This window comes from Rattus rattus, chromosome 13 (genome assembly GCF_011064425.1).
Source record: "Rattus rattus isolate New Zealand chromosome 13, Rrattus_CSIRO_v1, whole genome shotgun sequence".
In the NCBI taxonomy this organism is placed as follows: domain Eukaryota; kingdom Metazoa; phylum Chordata; class Mammalia; order Rodentia; family Muridae; genus Rattus; species Rattus rattus.
In genome coordinates this window covers 68,556,688-68,567,424 of record NC_046166.1, presented here as the reverse complement: position 1 = coordinate 68,567,424, position 10,737 = coordinate 68,556,688, and positions in this window count along the sequence as shown.

The following is a 10,737-nucleotide window of genomic DNA, read 5'->3' as shown; positions in this document are numbered from 1 at the left end:
AACTAGGCACAAGGGGCAAATACTTGTGACTTCCCTCCTCTGAAGCAGGAGAGCGGTCATTGTTAGGAGCTAAAATTTTATTGGTAGTTACAAGGGTTATGGGGTTGGCATGGGAACAGATAGTGAAGGGGTTCAGAGGTCAGAGTATAAATGTAGAACCATACAGAGTTGTTCGGTGCTGGTAGCATTGTGGTGTACTATACGTGAGGTCTCTGCACATGGCAGACACTTCACTGGTGTTATTTTACCACAATGGGGAAAAAAGCCACAAACTCCCCTGGGGTGTGTTGGGATCAGTGAGTTCATTTGGGGCAGTGGAAGGTGGATTTTGAGGGACAGTGGCGAGGACAATTGGGATTACAAAGCAAGTGAAAAGCCGGCAGAGCAGCCCAGATGTTTATTTGAGAGTTGCCTGCCTTTTTGAAAGCATTTTCTTCTTTAATTTACGTCCTTTGATAATTTTGAAAGGGCCACTGACCTGTATGTTTTTCAATCTGGTGCCCTGTTTTCTCAGGGACTGCTCACAATAGCAGACAGGCAGGCGTGACATTTCCATGAACTTCTAGTTGCTGCCCCAGCTTTGAAAGTACATTCCTAAGATGGGTCCCCCCACTGCAGGACTGTGTCCAGGTAGATGTATGATTAAGTTTTCTGAGCCCCTGGTAAGTCTCACTCCTGAACAGTCACTGAACTCTGTTCTGAAACCAACCCAACACTGTTTGGGGGCTGGGAGGGTTGATCATACAAAGTGAGGTAACTGGTAGAATTGAATTTAAATTCTATAAAAGGGCTAAGCTATACTTCCTCAGAACATACGCACCAATAGCCTATCAAAAGGGAAAGAGTCCCAGATGAAGATGCATCGTGGGGTTTGTCCTGGCCTTGTCGGGACGCAGGATGGAACTGCATTTTGTTGAGGAATCTACGGGAGAAGGGCCAAGAAGATAAAGTCCATGGGAAGGTGCTCTTCAGGTTCTTCAGCCATGATTCCTGCCTGCAGGTATCCTACGGGGTCTGTGTGTTCCTTCACTCTGTATGTTCTCGTGGGTTTTATTTGAATGAAAACCCGGTCTGGAACTATCAACTATTCAAAGCCTGGACTGGGGGAATTATTGGAGATAAAAATTCATGGTATTCAATTGTAGGATTAGGGTATTTCTTTAAGCTTTCTGGGACACAAGGTGCCTGTTTCTACCTTTGCAGCCTCCTGTGTTGTGAGGCTGGCTGTCCAGCACGTGGCAGTGGCTGCACTACTGTTCTATGCAGCCAGTGTAGCTGCAAAATCGTCTCTAGGCTGCAGAGCTCAGAGGCATCTGACATTCCTTGCCGTCTAGTGCTAGACAGGGACATCGGTCCTGTCCGTGAGTGGTGGCAGGTGGCTGGTCACAGCCCATGTGACAGAAGCCCAGTGTCTCTGGGCAGGAGCTGAGACCTGGATGACCTGTAAGATCATCCCTCTGCAGAGCATGACTCCATCTGAGGAGCCTCTGAAGCCATTCCCACAAGAGCGTCACCAGGAAAGGCTCCTCTCTGTGATTCCCCCAAAAGTCAGCACCATTTTTGAGGCTTTCCTTGATCTTCTGCCATGTGAAACTTATTTATGTGAGAAGCCACAGGACAGCATGCCTTTGTCACCAACTTATGAATGCAGCTCCTCTTTTGACTAAGGCCTTCAGCTCAAAGACACTTCAAATTTTTGGGTATCTTCCTTTTACCTTCCTATGAACATAAGACTTGTGCTTGTGGTGCACTTTTAAAATGTGACGGGTTTTAATCGTTTCTTTGAAATGTTCCTGGCAAGCTCCGTTTCCCTACGGGAGCCCACTGAGAATGTGGAGGGACGGCTGATGTGCACTTAGGATCCCATTGAATAGATAGGTGGAGTTTTTGTGAGGTCCTCAGAATTGTTCAGAGCACAACAACCCATTAAGCCATGGGAGGTGCTTGCTCATGAAACAGGGACTAAGGAATTGAGGAGAACCTGAGAGTGAGACTGGCAGAGGCAGTACGTTAGCCCCCAACACCTTGAGTGTATTAGCAGCAGTGGGAAAGCTTGGCTAATTAAGGTCAATGTCTACCATTGACTGGAGAGCCTTCTGGGGCTTGGTGAGTAATGGAGGACTCTCTTTGTTATCAGAGTTTCTCCTTCCCTGCCCTTGTAGGGGAATTCTAAGCCCCCACACTCACCTCTACCAGAGGAGTGTCACCTCTACTGGAGGAGGGGTGTAATGTAGCCTCAATTAGTTTATGGGACCCATTTCCTTTCTCCTGACAAAACTTGTTCAGTCAGCACCTGAGGTTCCCGAAATGCTTCCCCACGCTAATGAGGCATTCTAGGTACCCCAAGCCCCCAGCCACCGACCTTTTCCCATCCTGGATGTCCCTACTCTCAGTCTCCCAAAACATTATAAGCTTTTGATTACCCTAAGTTGATCTGCCACTGACAAGTGGTCCTGGTGTGGTCATTTACTCATGAGGCTTCTGAACTCCCTGTTTTGATGTCTCTGATCCCACCACCCTCGGGGACCAAATTGGCTGACAATCTTCAAGAGCAAGGAGACCACAAGCAGCTGTGATGTTGAGGTTTGGTCTGTTGCTGTGTAATGCCAAATTCTGTATCCCAAGGTCTGCTTGCCTCAAGATGAGTGAGTTCTCAGTATAACAACTTTTGTTGTGTAAACCTTGCTCCTTAAAGCTATTGGTTAATAAAGATACCTACAGCCTGTAGCTGGGTAGATGAGAGGTAGGCTGGACTTTGCTTCCTGACCTTAGGGTCTGAGAGAGAGAGAGAGAGAGGAAGAGAGAGGAGGAGGAGGAGGAGGAAGGAGGAGGGAGGAGGAGGAAGAAGGAGGAGGGGGAAGAGAAGGAGGGGAGGGGGGGGAAGGGAGGAGGAAGGAGAAATAAGCCATGGTGAGATGGGGTGTGAGGGCCAGTCTATTAGAGTAGGAGCAGCCCAGAAGAAACTTGGCAACTATTTGGAAACTAGAGGATCTAGGGTGGGGTAGAAACCCTCAAATGATATTTGCCACAACACTATAGTTTTTTTTCCCCTAGTTCTCAGTTTCCTCTTAGTTTGAAAGCACTGTTTTGCTTCTAAGACAGTGTTTGAGAACTCTAAGCAGCGGTGACAGGTCTCTACCTGCCGCAGAGACCGAGGTGGCAGTGCTCTGGGTCAGCATGATGTCCTGTTGTGGGTAGGAAACCTTTCTTTGTTGTTTCAGGAGCCTTCAGTCATACGGTGGAAACAATTTTCTTATTTTCCACATACAGTGCTTCCATTACTGGCTCAAGATTCCTCAGGCCCACCATGGCACCCGTGTTGTGGCATGCAGTGACAATGACATAGACGTGTGCAGAGCAACGGAAAGACTACACAGGGACACTTCACTGGAATGTAGCAACAGGCTAATGGCATCTTCAACTTCACGTGACATGCGTTTGGAACATCAGAATTAAGCATCCATATTGACTCTGCCTTTCTTGTGAAAGCAATTAAACAGTGTGTGCTAGGCAGAGTCATCTCAGGAATTAAAAGGTGTTCACCTATTCTTGCAAAATCCAAGACATGCAGGGCGGGTGTCAGATCCTGTCCCGAGAGAGGTAGGGTGTAGGAGGGACCCTTACCAGATGGCTGTAGTAGTCCTGTTCCTTAGGCATCAGAAACACCCGGAAACTGTCCAATGACAAGGGTCGGACTGCCGTGAACTTGCAGAGGACATTTCAGAAAGTCGTGTGTTTTGCATAAAGACACACAGGCCAAGGGAAGGTTTGCAGTGGATAAAAATAGTCGCTGAGTCCCCGGCGTAGATAACTCCACCTTAGATGGGTGCAGTTACGGCATGGCCCATCAACGCGACGGGGCTTCCCACATCCCTCTGAATTTCCTTCAGGGTCTTCAAAACCCAGCACTTACTCAAAAGCAGCATGCAGCTGTGAGTGACTGCTGTTTTATGCCACGTTTACAAGAATTGTAATGTCCCCTAAAGCAGTTCTGAAAATAGTAGAGTTCCCCCTTTCTGGTTTCTCCATTTTGCCCATATGACTTTTTTTTTTCTTTTTTTTTTTTCTGAGCTGGGGACCGAACCCAGGGCCTTGCGCCTGCTAGGCAAGCGCTCTACCACTGAGCTAAATCCCCAATCCCGCTGGTTTCTCCATTTTGAAAGGAGGGCTCTGTATTTGACTTCTGCGGGTATTTCCCCATCTACTGGGCATTTTCTCATCCAAATAGAACTGTGATCAGCTACACTCGTGGAACCCCATTTTCTTGAGTCAGGATGCGGAGATGAGGTACAAAGTGCCTTCTGCGGTGCTTTTCCATTTCTCAGAATCAGTCTTCCCAGGATTTTCCCCCACCTTCTCAAATGATACCTCTATTCCAGTCGCCCAGCAGATGGCGCTGTGAGAATGCAGCTGAAAGGGAAGCTGCCTTTAAAGTCGTGATACTACCCCATGCCCTCTTCTTTCTTCTCTTCTCTTCTTTGCTTTGCTTTCCTTTCCTTTAAAAAAAAAAATCGTTTTGGAAGCTTGCAAATTAAGTTCCTTCAGTCATTGTACAGCTCTAGTGAGCGAAGTGGGCGGTTGTCCACCCTGGGAACCTCTGGGTCCCAAATCCAGGTATCTGGGCTCGCCGAAGCCCAGCCAAGTCAGGCTTCTCCGGAAGACCAGAGCAATCCAGGAAACGCTCAAAATACTTCAACATCCTGGACAACAACAACAATACAATGAGACATTTTAGGTCTGTATGGTTAAAAGTTTAAATGACTTTGCATTCTTTCTACAAAACATCCTTTCTCCAGCACTGAGGCTGGAGAGATGGCTCAGCATGTCTGGCACGCGGCAGCTCAAAACTGTCTGTAATTCCAGCTCCAGGGGATTTGGCTCCTTCTTCTGGCCTCTTTGGGATCCTGAGTGCCTGTGGCATATATCAACTCATGCGAACACGCCCGCCTACATAGAAATAATAAGACAAATCTTTTTAAAAGGCCAGCACTGTGACCACTGCATTCAGGGAGCTGGAGACAGACTTGGTGTCTCTGGGCCATAAAATCCCGAGACTAAACGATCTAACGTGTTTGTGCATGATGGGTGTGGTCTACAAGGTAGGCCACTTTGCTTCCTAATGAGCATAGACTTGGGCCACAGAAGCCCGGAAACACGTTAGGATTCTGCTCAAAATGAACAATTGCACTTGGCCCCAGATGCCATTTTCAGGAAGGAGTTATGCCCAGGAGCCTTGACACTGTGGATCTCCGCCTTGTAACTCTAGTCACCAGGCAGGCAGCCCTCCTTGAGATCTGTTTTGTTGGCCTTTGGGACTCTGAGTACACAGAGCCCCAGTGGGTGTGGTTTCCAGGCTTTGGAGCCATTCCGCACACGCACTCAAGAGGTGGGGTTCACAGAGGGCATGAGGTGGAGTGCACACACGGCATGAGGTAGCTGGAAAGAGGTCCCAAGGCCAGGGGTTGGAGGCAGTGCCAGTTGGATCCTTAGGTTTGCTTGACCTGATCCATGAGTCCCAGGTGAGAGAGCCTTCTCCACAATGAATGTGCGTGGCTGTTGAGAAACTGCACCTGAAGTTGATCTCTAGCCTCTACATGCTTCCCCATATGTATGCACATTCACATGAATGCACACATACACCCAAGCAAGCATTTGCACACGGGACAGACATACACTCACAGAAACATCACTTGCAAAATTGCAATTTACTCTGTTTAGCTCTCACTAAGGCTAAAACAATCGCTGTAAGTGGCAGAGGTCATTTTATAGCTAATTGATCTCTCCTGTTATCTACTCCCCTCCTCCTGAGTGTGCAATGGCTGCTGGCCTGGTCCAGCCTTTCTCACACGCGCCAGAGGTGGATGCCATAAAGGAGGAGGATTCGTTGTCCAGATCGATCTGCCTTATGTTTCCTTGATGCTCTTAAAGCCTGCTTGACAGGCAGGCTGCTGAGAATAACTGAAGGAACGCATTAGGGGTTGGCTTCTGTGGTAATTAATCTGAGTCTTGTCCCATTAGTGCTACTAATTGGCTACATGGGAGGAAAAAGCCCGTGAGCCTTAGAGAGGGGAGATCACCCTCAGATTGGTTCAGCAGTCGTGATTATTAGCTGTTTGCTTTTTTATTTGTCTTTTCTCGAACCAGTCAAACAGTCTTGTTGTGAATGTTCTTGTGAATTAGTTTTAGACGGGGACCTCAGAGCAAGCCTCTGCCTCTCAGTCAGATTCCAGAAAGTTCTGATGGTCTCTCTAATTAGAGAGCTCAATGGAGCTTTGTCTTGAATTCTGTGCTCTGCCTTTTCTTCTCCACAGTCTCCGATGCTGCACAATTCATTAAAATGAACAGGGTCACATCTCATGACCCTGTGTTCAGGAGAGAAGCAAGTGCCAGGGGCTGGGCTGTGGCTGCTCAACTTTCCATACAGCACAGAGGTAGCTGGACTCACAAGATTCACAACCAGGCCCCTGGAATACAATCAGATGGACAGCCCTCTCATCTCCTGACAGACAGGCAGACGGACAGTCCTCTCATCTCCTGACACACAGTCAGACAGACCGCCCTCTCATCACCTGACACACAGTCAGATAGACAGCCCTCTCATTGCCTGACACACAGACAGCCCTCTCATCACCTGACAGACAGTCAGACGGACAGCCCTCTCATCTCCTGACACACAGTCAGATAGACAGCCCTCTCATTGCCTGACACACAGAGAGACAACCCTCTCATCACCTGACACACAGTCAGATAGACAGCCCTCTCATTGCCTGACACACAGAGAGCCTGACACACAGTCAGACAGACAGCCCTCTCATCGCCTGACACACAGTCAGATAGACAGCCCTCTCATTGCCTGACACACAGACAGCCCTCTCATCACCTGACACACAGTCAGATAGACAGCCCTCTCATTGTCTGACACATAGTCGGACAGACAGCCCTCTCATCACCTGACAGACAGTCAGATAGACAGCCCTCTCATTGCCTGACACACAGTCAGATAGACAGCCCTCTCATTGCCTGACACACAGAGAGACAACCCTCTCATCACCTGACACACAGTCAGATAGACAGCCCTCTCATTGCCTGACACACAGTCAGATAGACAGCCCTCTCATTGCCTGACACACAGACAGCCCTCTCATCACCTGACACACAGTCAGATAGACAGCCCTCTCATTGTCTGACACATAGTCGGACAGACAGCCCTCTCATCACCTGACAGACAGGCAGATGGACGGCCCTCTCATCACCTGACAGTCAGATAGACAGCCCTCTCATTGCCTGACATACAGTCAGAAGGACAGCCCTCTCGTTGCCTGACACACAGTCAGGATGACAGCCCTCTCATTGCCTGACACATAGTCAGGATGACAGCCCTCTCATTGCCTGACACACAGTCAGATGGACGGCCCTCTCATCACGTGACACAGTCAGACGGACAGCCCTCTCATTGCCTGACACACAGTCAGAAGGACAGCCCTCTCATTGCCTGACACACAGTCAGACGGACAGCCCTCTTATTGCCTGACACACAGTCAGATGGACAGTCCTTTCATCGCCTGACACACAGTCAGACGGACAGCCCTCTCATTGCCTGACACACAGTCAGATGGACAGCCCTTTCATTGCCTGACACACAGTCAGATGGACGGCCCTCTCATCGCCTGACACACAGTCAGACGGACGGCCCTCTCATCGCTGGACTTGCATCCTCTCAGGCTTTGCTCTTAATTATGCTTTTCTCTGATCCTCATCTTGGCCTCTGTTCTTTTCCCTCTCAGAATCCTTCCCCAGGGCATCAGACAAAGGGTGTGTTAGGTGCGAAAATCTCACATGCAGATTCTAGATTAAAAATATTCATACGAAATAAAATAGAGGAAGATGGATGTGCCAGGGAGGATGGGGTTTAAAGACAATGAAGGATATCAAGAGAGGGCAACAGGCTGGGGCCGTGTGTGTGTGTGCGTGCGTGTGTGTGTGTGTGTGTGTGTGTATGTATGGGTGTGTGTGTGTGCGTGTGCGTGTGTGTGTGTGTGTGTGAGTGTGTGTGCATGCGTGCGTGCGTGCGTGTGTGTGTGTGTGTGTGCGTGTGTGTGTGTGTGTGTGCGTGTGTGCGTGTGTGTGTGCGCGTGTGCGTGCGTGTGTGTGTGTGTGTGTAAGGAAAGGATGGAGACCACCAACTCTCAAAGAGCTTAAAGAAGGAGGAGGGGAGCCAGGTGTAATGAGATTTATGTGTGAAAATGTCACAGAGACATCTGTTATTTTCTACATTTACCGAAAACAATAAAATTTTAGACTAAACAGAAGGCAAAAATGGGTGAAGCCACTGGAAAGCTGAAATTATGGAAATCTTACACATTAAAAAAACAAAGGCAGAATAAAACGTTAAGTGTAAAGGTGTAAGAAAAGGAGGGGGACAGCCGTAAAAGAAGGCGGTTAAAATGACAAAGTCCTTAAAATCTCACAGGCCCGTCTGAGGACCAGCAAGTCCCAGTCTTCAAAATAGATAAGAGAAACATAACTTGGTAAATACAACAAAGAAGAAATAAAAAAGGAAGCAGAGACGATAGCATCAAAACAAGTTTTGATGGAGGAGTAACAGATATTAAAATTCAGGAAATGAGTAATAGTATGTTAATTGCTCATAATATAAGGTACAATTCCTTATTTTATAAATGTCAGATAAAGTACAAATCTTTACAAAGGTTTTGAAGTTATTAAGTGGAAAACCCTGCCACCAGTGATTTAAGACTGTGGAGGTCTAAATAATCTTATTAAAGGAATGAAGTTAGTGGTTTAAAGGGTTCCCGGGGGGATTTCCCAGCCCCAGATAATTTTACAGGCGAGTGCAACCACACTCAGAGAATTTTACGGATGGCTTCCACCGAGCCTTCAAAGACAAACCCAAACTTCCCCGAACACAGAGGCAAGAACAGAGGGGACATTTTACTTCCCTAAGTCACTGAACTGGGACAGTGTGGATGCCAAAGACACGGGGACAGCTGGTGGGAACGAAATGCCGGGACACTCTCGAAATTCAGACATAGAGTCTTGTTGTTCTGAAGAAGTCAACATTGGACTCGAACCACGGACTTTTCAAGTTCATTTTGTTTCTTCACGGGGAGATAGGAGATTAGGAGGGAAAACATTAGATGGTATTGAACTCACTACCCGATTTGAGAAGGGAACACGATGTGGCATGCGTCGATCCATTCAGAGGAACTTCTAGTATCAAGGGCTTCCTTAACCCCAAAAAAGCTGATGATAAAACCAACCGGTTCTACAGAAGATAGAGAGGCATCTTCTTAAATAAGGGACAAAGCAGCGTGTCTGCTGGTTCAGCCCCCTCCTGTTAGGTTACCTGGGGAACCTTTCAAACCCACCAAACTCAGAAGTAGCTAAAATAGCATTCACATCATCGAGGATTTAAACATAAAATTAACAGTACATGTTCAAAACTGGGTATCAACATGGTGGACGTTGTTAAAAAGCACTGAAGGATGCTGCGGTCAAGGGGAGTCTGGGCCCAAATGTGGTTAATTTCTAAATCTACAGGGCTCTCAGAATTTCTCCCAGTTATACAGAGATTAATTAAAATTTAAGCTATATTTTCCTTAATACCTGGTGTTATGTTTGCATATGGTCTAATGTGTTTCTCCCTGCAAACATTCAAATGCTGGTGACTTGGTCCTCAGAGTGGTAATATTGGGAGATGGTGGGGACTTAAAGAGGTGGAAGTAGGTGTGGGTTCCTTAGGTCACCTAAGGGTACCCCTCTGCTTTCTTCTTTTGAGAGGTGATATTTTTCACCTCTCTCTCCTCAATGCTATCTACAATGAAGCAAGGAAGCTAAACAGGTCTTTGCTAGGCAGTTTAGACTTCCAATGTATGCTCCTGTGAACCAAGTAGACCTGTTTTCTTATAAGGCATATAGCCTTGGGTGCTATGTAATAGTAAACAAGGACATAAAACATGTATGTAGATTCTAAAATGTACACAGTGTAAAGGGCTGAAAATCACCTAAGCAATTCTGGTAAATAGGATAAGACAAGGATTACAGAACCTGTCACTGACAGTCCAGGAACATGCTTAGGGAGCAGAGAGTCACCGTGTGCTGTGGTGATGGTACAGACAGCCACCACCAAGGGAGAAGCCATTTTTCAACGAAAGGCAGAAGCACACAGCCCTCTTCAAGGTACCAACAAGAACTGGTGATGGCAGATTCAAGATTCTAAGAAAGGCAATACATGCCAGGAGGTGCTAGCACACACCTTTAATCCTAGCACTTGGGAGGCGGAGGCAGAGAGGCAGAGAGGCAGAGAGGCAGAGAGGCAGAGAGGCAGAGAGGCAGAGAGGCAGAGAGAGAGAGGCAGAGGAGAGGCAGAGAGGCAGAGAGAGAGGCAGAGGAGAGGCAGAGAGGCAGAGAGAGAGGCAGAGGAGAGGCAGAGAGAGAGGCAGAGAGGCAGAGGCAGAGACAGAGGCCAGCAGATATCTGTGAGTAGGAGTTCCTTGACACTGACAGCTACACAGAAAAACCCTGTCTTAAAACAAAACAAAACAAAACAAAACAAAACAAAACAAAACAAATAACTCAAAAAAAGAGGGCTGGAGAGGTGCCTCAGTGGTTAAGAGCGCTGACTGTTCTTCCAGAAGTCCTGAGTTCAAATCCCAGCAACCCTCTTCTGGTGTGTCTGAAGACAGCTAAAGAGGCAACATTTAAAAACACATTGTATCA